Raw genomic sequence first — 8,824 nt, forward strand, 5'->3', positions numbered from 1 at the left:
CCTGGATGAACTCTAAAACTGGGACTGTAATGTATTGTGCACACACCAAGCTTGTACTACAAAAGAGGCCCACTGGGGATTTGGCTTCAGAGAGCACCGCTGTCCCAATAATATATACGTGAGTCTACAAAAGTGCCCCGAGGCCCACGAAACTGGGCCTGGATATACACTAAAACTGGGAACACTGTATGTGTGCACACCCCAAGTTTGTAAGTACATAAGAGGCTCACTGGGGATTTGGCTTCAGAGCACTGCTTTCCCAATAATATATACGTGAGTCTGCAAAAGTGCCCCCAGGCCCACCAGACTGGGCCTAGATGTACATTAAAACTGAGAACGCTGAAGCTTGTAAGTACAAAAGAGGCCCACTGGGGATTTGGCTTCAGAGAGTACCGCTGTCCCAATAATATATATGTGAGTCTGAAAAAGTGCCCCCAGGCCCAAGAGGCAGGGCCTGGATGTACACTAAAACTGGGAACGCTGTATGTGTGCACATCCCAAGCTTGTAAGTACAAAAGAGGCCCACTGGGGATTTGGCTTCAGAGCACTGCTGTCCCAATAATATATATGTGAGTCTGCAAAACTGCCCAGTGCCCACTGATGCCCAGTGAGTGCACTGCATGTCTTCTTGGCTTAAAAGAGCACAAAGAGACAGCCTGAGTTCAATATAAAAAAACAGCAGTTAAATAAAAAGGATGGGTTGCTGGGCTCAGCTGCAAAAAGGAAGAAATATATTTTTCAATGGAAAATTCTATCAAAGTAGCTAGCAATTTAATATATCTCCCACCCACAACACCCAAATCCTGATTGCAACCTACCCCAAGGGGTAAAATAAGCTGAAAATTGCCAATGCTAGCAGCGTCTCTCAGTGGCACAGAGAGACTGTCTCAGATCAATAAAAAAAAGTGCAGTCAAAAACAGCATGGCATTGGCTACGCTAGCTGCCTGGTGGCAGCACTGCAGCCAAATCGAACAAATATGTTTTTCACTGGAAAATTCTATCAAAGTAGCTAGCAATTGAATACAGATTTCAGACAGACTAGCTCTGAGTGCAGCTACCTCCTCAGACCACCTCCCCAGACCATCCCCGGCAAGGAAGTGCATGGCACGCCCTGTGCTTATCGTATAAATAGTGCTGCGTCATCAGGAACAGCGTCACAGAGCACTGAGTGAGAGCGGCAATTGGCTGCATTGCAAAAAATGCTTATCTCTGATAGGTTGCATTCTGGTCTCCTTTCCAACCTTTCTGATCCTCTCTATGACAGGGCTGTGAGGTCACTTATGACTCACAGGAAAGGGCTGGTTTTTGCTATCTCCTATTTCAAACGGCCACTAAGAAATCACTGTGAACCAAAAAAATGAAACCAATATAATATGTTGTATTCATGGGGGATTGGGATGCGTTTCGCAAACCCACGAATACAACGAATAGGGACGTATACATTGTGGATTGCCAATGCATTGCAAATGAATGCACATACCTAGTATGTAGTAAGGCGTGGCTAGATATTAAAAACAGCAGTGTCAAGTTAGCCTCTAAGTAGTGGCTTGCTTTCCCTGACAACTCGCAAGTATGTGATGAGATACCATGCCAGCCTAATGAAATACTTGGGATGCTATAATGCTCTTTCACATGTTGAGGGAAAGGGTAGCTGAGTCCCACTTCGTCTGTGTGTCCTTGATGCTGAACAACTGTTTGTGCCATAAAGGACAGGCTTTATAGTCTGCCCTAATTCATACATGCCATGTCCTGGCACTATAGGGATATAACAGTGTGGTGCCATGTTCATGTCAGCAAGCTAAGCACTTCCCCTCTAGTAAGCTACATAGTCCACTACATAGACAACATGCCTACTTGTACATATATACCTGTTATGGCAAGGACATGTTATTATTGTAACTGGAGAAAAGTTAGTGTTGGCTCCCACTTACAGGTACTGCATTATAATCTGTCTTTTGCATTATGCATGCACTATATGCACACAAGGCCACAGTCTGTAATCTGACAAGCAACCAGCATGTTGCTGGTGCTATGGAGCTGCCCTTCTTCAATATAGTGTTGCTACAGTGCTTCTGGAATGCTCTTGCCACAGTATATGTTATGTTGAAGAGGGCGGAGAGAGTGGAAGGTAACTATCCCTGTCCACAGAGACATGCCCCCTGCTGGGGTGCAGACCCAGTTGGTTTGCACAACATTCACCTGACGCTAACGCTGAACATAGTGTGGTGTCAACTGTGTGACACGGCTTCCAGCAGAACTGTTGGAGATGTGGCACCACTTGGTGAGCCATCCCTTGTCGCAGCTAAGTGTGAATTTCCAGATGTGCTTTCGGCATGCCCCATTGATATAGTGGCCCACTCACCACAGTGCCATGGATTAGACTTTACCAATTAGCTAGTATTAAAGAGAAGATCTGCCCTGTGTCCCATTAGTAACCTCAGAGGCTTAAACGTCTTTTTTGACTGCGTTGGTCTGTATGGGCGCACTACTCCTTCCCCTGGCAAAAGAGGACTGCCGCAGCTATCAGTATTAGAACGCGTCTTAAGTCCACCTCATGTGCAGGCCAAGGGTAGATACAACCCGCTGGTTTGTGCTTCATTCCCCCTACCATTTCTGTGTTTCTCTAGTCCCCAAGTACCGCACACTGTTGACGGCACAATTAATCAAGTAGCCTTTTTCAGACAGCTCTTGACTGGTAACTACTTGCCGGCCTAGACTAATGTGTCATGGCCACGTCAGGCCTGGGACGCATTGCCATAATCCCATCCTGTGCCGCACTCCAATTTCCACAGCTGGGTGATGTGCTTTGTGAGGACTTTCACCCTGCAGACTTCTTACCACATAGTCTGGCAGTGTTTTTGGACTGTAGAGCAACACAGAGGCTTCTCCCTCTTCCCACATTAGCAGCCTCCAGTATGCTTTACTGGAGTAGCATACTGGAGGCTGCCTTCTGTATACTAAAACAAGCAGCCACGGTGCTACTCTCACAGGTATTAGTACTCATTTTCCAACACTCTAACCTCACAATGAACACTCATCTGCTCTTCATTGTGCCCCTTAAGCACAACTGTCTGCCCAGAGCATTTATCCATTGGGATGGACAAGTTGGCATGTCAGAGATGCTAGCATGTATTGTGCTGGCTCTTTTACCTCTGTGCACCAATTCATGGCCCTCCTGGACCACATGACAGTGTTGCCGCATACAACACAGTTGCTCAACCTGCACATGTGTGTGGCCCAGTGGATGCTACACTGACAATGTAGCCAGGCGTCCATGAGTGTCTTCCATATTTGGGATGTCAGGTATCCCCTTACCAAGTCCCTCTATGTGTGGGAGCATGTGCCCTGGTTAGAGAGGCCACACCCTAATCAGGGACTGTACGTAAAGCACAATTGGGGTATTGTGACTCCTATCTGGGTTAGGGAGGGCACATGGATGCTGTATGTACAGCGGTTCTCAATACTAATCAGCAAGCTCTGTACACCATAGACTCCTTGTCACAGTGGCCTATCAGTATGTCAGCTCTATGTGGGCTGCTCATGTGGACATCAAGCCTGAATTCCTCATGGCAGACAAGCTCATAGCTATGTGGCAGCGGCAAAAGCACGGTGGCACAGTATCCCCAACAATGGTCGGAACAGTCCTTGCAGATCTGACCCTGGTCCCAGTGCAGAGACATGCTGTTAGGCATTGTGTACCTTCCAGGCAGGACAAGCAGAGTAGTGGACAGCAAGATCCGACAATAACCTGCCACATAGAGTAGGATGACAACAGCTAGTTTTGCCAACATCTAACCCCTGAGGGAGTTGTGCTACATGAAGTTTTTGGCCTATAGCCGCTAATACTTGCTTACCCTATTGACCTCCATGTAGAAAGAGAAGAGTGAATATGCTTTTCACTCCTTAGCACAATCAGGGGAAAGAGGCCTCTGCTTCCTCAGATGGGGGAAGGCTTGCCAACAGCTGCAACTGCACCAGCCCACCGTGATGCTCAATGTCCAGTACTGCCTACACTCGATTCTGTTCCCTATTTTGTACACTATTATGATAGAGGAGGTCATTGGCATGGGCAACTGTGTCCAATTCTTTACTCTGCAGTAGTCCAAATGGGAACAGGAGAACCATCCAGTCACTGCCCCTCAATGTGGGAGAAGGAAGGAGGGAAAAGGGAGGGATTCTGGGGACAGAGCAGGGTGAGGAGGTGCAGGAGGGAGAGAGACTGGGAAAGATCAGGGAGAGGGTAAGGAAGAGAGAGGATGTGAGAGAGAGCCCCCTCTGACTGCTACCCTCTCCTGCCCCCACCCAGCACTGACAGCAGGAGCTGATGCTGCACACAAGGCTGCAGGATTCAGGATCAGCTGGGACTGCACTCTCAGGAATATTGGGACTGGCAGACTGGGAGCTCAGATTCATACATTATACCTGGAAGGAGAGCATCAGCTTGATGAGGAAGGAAGCAATCCTGTAGCTAGGACCTGCCCTAGGACCTGAGAATAGTTCTCCAGGAGCACGGGCCCAGGAGGGAAGACTGGGAGCTCAGATTTATACTTTATACAATGAGCAGGAGAAACTCTCTGGAATCCAAAGTCACAGCCAGGCAATTTGGTTCCTAAGGCACCTTCACCCATGCAAGAAAACATGCGAGTTAGGAAGCTCTGTCACATGTTTGTACAGCAATGCCCAAGGCTGGTAGAACCTTGCATCCCCATCCCAGCTTATCACATCCTCCTTACAATATAATAACAGATTTTACATGAAAAGGGATATTCAAACTACAATCTTCTGAGATAAAATATCACTTACAATATGTATATATACATGCAATGCTATAGTGCCGGCCAGAAAACCATGCAAAACAGTTGGAGGTCAAATTATATTAGGCCTCCTATAACACACCATGGGCATGGGCTTGGCCCTCTGAAAGCCACAAGAAAACAGAATTACAATACAATCCTCTTTCTATATCAAAACAGCACTAACTACCAGCACTCAAACAGCAATAACCCTACCTATGAAAAGGTAACAATGCAAACATTACAAAAGGCCCCAAAAACCTAAAACATCCCCTAACAGAAAAACAGAACAAGCCAAGCTGCTATAGATCTCTATACAGAAACTGTACACTAGCAGAATACCTCTTCTTGGTCACACATGCAGAATATAGACAGAACCTCAACAAATACAGACTAAACAGACCATAAAATATAAATGGAAAAGTGCAGACAAAAGCTGAATGGAAATCGCAAGAAGCCAGACTCTGTATGCAGTGCAACAGTGGTCACCTCATCTCAAAAAGGTGCAGAGAAGGGTGACCAAAATGTTAAGGGGCATTGAACGGCTGCTCTATGAAGAAAGGCTAAAGAAGTTAGGGCTGTTCAGCTTAGAGAAGATACGATATGATAGAAGTCTACAAAATCATGAAAGGACTTGAAGAAGTTAATGTAAATCGGTTATTTACTCTCTCAGATAATAGAAGGACTTGGGGGCACTCCATGAAGTTAGCAAATAGCTCATTTAAAACAAATTGAAGAAAATTATTTTTCTCTCAGTGCATAGTTAAGCTCTGGAATTCATTGCCAGAGGATGTGGTTAAAACAGTTAGTGTAACTGGGTTTAAAAAAGGTTTGGATAAGATCCTAGAGGAAAAATCCATAAACTGTTATACGGTAATTAATAAGCAATAGCAGCTTGTGATTTATCTAATGTTTGGGTACTTGCCAGGTACTTGTGACTTGGACTGGCCACTGTTGGAAACAGGATACTGAGCTTGATGGACCCTTAGTCTGACCCAGTATGGCATATCTTATGTTCTTATGTGTCTCCAGTAGTGTGGCCAGCATGAAGGCCTTCCACCTGCAGTTCTTAAAACTTGAAAAGATAGCTGTGCTCCACATAGGGTGGTCAAAAAGGCTTGTTGTTGTACGCTGGGCCCTCGACATGGAACTTGCATGCCTAATGCAAGCTCATGTGAAGCCAATGGGCTCCTGCAACACATTAACATATGTCCAGGAACGTCAGATTTGTGGAAGCAAACACCTGTGCTGGCTGGGTCTGTGAGCTTCAATCATTATCGACCTTTTCCCCATGAAAATGCTTTACACATCATATGGTGCTTTTTGTCACCTCTGATTAATTCATTTCTCAGGGGCAGCAACTTCTATAGGACTCCGTTGGAACAAGGCAAACATACTCTCTACAGGCTCACTGTAAGTGTGCTGTACCCTTTAACCGGCAATGGCTGCAATGCACCGGCATTCCACAGTACTCATTCTGTCCTATGATAACAACAGATTATGGTTTGCGGGGGCCAGTCACACACTGTTCAGCAGCTTGTCACACTGTGACACCTTTGGCTGAGAGTTGGGAGGGCGTCCGCTCAGAGGATGCCTCAACAGGCACAGTGTTAGAGTCATGGCAGCCTCATGGCCTACTTCCCCACATCCCACGTTTAGAATAGATCCAGTGCACAACATGCTTTAGATTACACACATTTGGTATGCACGTCAGGCCACATAGGCTTCTACACTATCACTGTTCCTTATGCCTGTCTGTCCCCTGTTTTTTCTGCCCTGCTTAAGCAGGGCAATCTTTACACCTATAGACCACTGTACAGCTTCATGCAGCCTCCCTTTAGGGCAGAAGCACATCAGTTGTGCTGCTTATCAAATGATGAAGTGCTTGTTGTAGACAATAGTCAAGGGCACTCTTTGGGCTGACATGTGTGTGGACTCCCATGTGGCTGCTCATTGCAGACTGCACAGTTGATTACTGATATCAACTGACATGGTGTGACAGATGTATGTTAGTGCTGCAGAAAAAGGAACACCACCCACACAGAGTATGGGTGCTCCATACTGGTGTATTTAGAGTCTTACTGACTCTGCTGGTTTATGTTTGAGGAATGAACAGGATCATGCATGGGCAGGTGCCCATTGTCTTGCTTGACATGCTCACTGTGCCCTTTCAGTTAAGCTTTTCCTGACAGACTCCATCAGATTATGTCTCCCATCTGTGACCACAACCATGATTAGCATGTAGAAGAACACCTGTTAGAGGTCATCACTTTCAGATCATGAACAGAACCTCTCCATTCAGCACTACATGCAATCGTGCGTTACCATTGGATTATCTGTCCCTGAACACAGTTGTGAATGTTAAGGCCATCATCAAGGTGTACAAGTTACCCAAACCTGACCAATGGTGAAGTACCCACAATACTACTACTTTCACATCTGACCTTGTATTGTTACTGAAGACATGAGGCCTAATGACTAACATACTGTACTTATATTCATTTAGCATATGCATGTAATATGTGAACATGAGCACCTAAGCACCTGTGCCCTTGATAAAAAACAACATAGAAATGGTGAATGTAAGGCTTGCCAAACCAAAAGGCGTTTTTAATGCAGTTCTAGCCATGTCCATTTACTTCCACATCACTGGTGCAAAATTTACAGACAGATATCACTCCATTAAATGAGCTTCAATATCGTATTGTACCTAGTAGATAAGTGGAGGAGACCAACTAGTGAAATCAAGTAAGAAATGCATACAACATATAGGCTACTTCATATTGTCCATTCAGTGGGTTGTGATAAACAGCACTTTGGCAGGCCAGAGCAACATTTGGGAAGAACGACCCATTTGGACACAGTAAGTTGCATTTTGAAGCATTCAGGCCTGGTATAATGGCAGCATTTGTATCGAACCTGACAAGCCTAACCATCCCATTTGGATGGCATGACAACAAGCACATAGACTAAGATGGTATATATTTGGAAAAGTGTCTCTTACCTACAAGTCAACCTTCATCGTACATGCCGGCCTCAAATTTTAAAGAGAACAGATTGCCTGAGTATAAAGGAATTTTGCGCTGCTCCAGGAACCTGGCCATCACATCGAGGATCCACATTCTAGCATCACAGACCACTCGCACGTTGAGGGAGTGGAAGAGCTTTCTGTTGCGGTACACCTCCTCCCTTTCATGTGGTGGAATGATGGCCAAATGAGTACAGTCAATAGCTCCAATGACATTAGGAAAGTGAGCAAAAGCATAGAAACCTTGCTTCAAGTCCATCAAGTCCTGCCTGTTGCATGCGGTCTATTACAGCTTCAATGACCTGGTCCAGACATCATGAAAAGGTGCTTTGGGACATTCTACCCCCAATAGCTACTGTGGATTGGAAGGAGCCACTTGCAGTAAAATGCAGGGCAGCCAAGAGTTTATTAAGGCCGGGGACAGCACAGGACCTTCTGGTTAGAGGGTCAAGACTACCTCGTATGTCTTCATATAATTCCAGGATAGCACGAGAGCTGAGACAATACCTGGTAATCACAATGTCCTCTAGCATACCCAGCAATGAAGTTCGAGGAAGAAAGATCCGCTCCCTGTACCTGCGGCGACATCGCAGCATACCCCATTCCAGCGGTTCTGCTACTTCCCTCACATGTCTTGCAAGGGGCCTTGGCCCAAGTCATGGTTGACCTTCACCAACATCTTGGGGTCTGCAGCGGGCCTGCTCAGCCATGAAGTGGGCTTGCCAAGTGCACTTGGGACTTTGTTGATGTTGTAGGGAACATTGGTCTAGAATTGCTTAGTAGGTGTGTGGTGATTGCCTGCTGTTTTTTTCCTGTGCGATACGTGCCACAATAATACTGTAGGGTGCGATACAGCCTAACACAACGGGAAAAGGTGTAGTTATTGGGCGAGTTATGAGCCACGAAAAGAGCGCAGGCTTTTCATAGATCGTGATAAGACCTTCCTACTTTACATTTGTCCCATCCCAACTCCACCCCCTTGAATACTTAATTTAAAATTTA

Source organism: Rhinatrema bivittatum, chromosome 5 (genome assembly GCF_901001135.1).
Source record: "Rhinatrema bivittatum chromosome 5, aRhiBiv1.1, whole genome shotgun sequence".
Taxonomy (NCBI): domain Eukaryota; kingdom Metazoa; phylum Chordata; class Amphibia; order Gymnophiona; family Rhinatrematidae; genus Rhinatrema; species Rhinatrema bivittatum.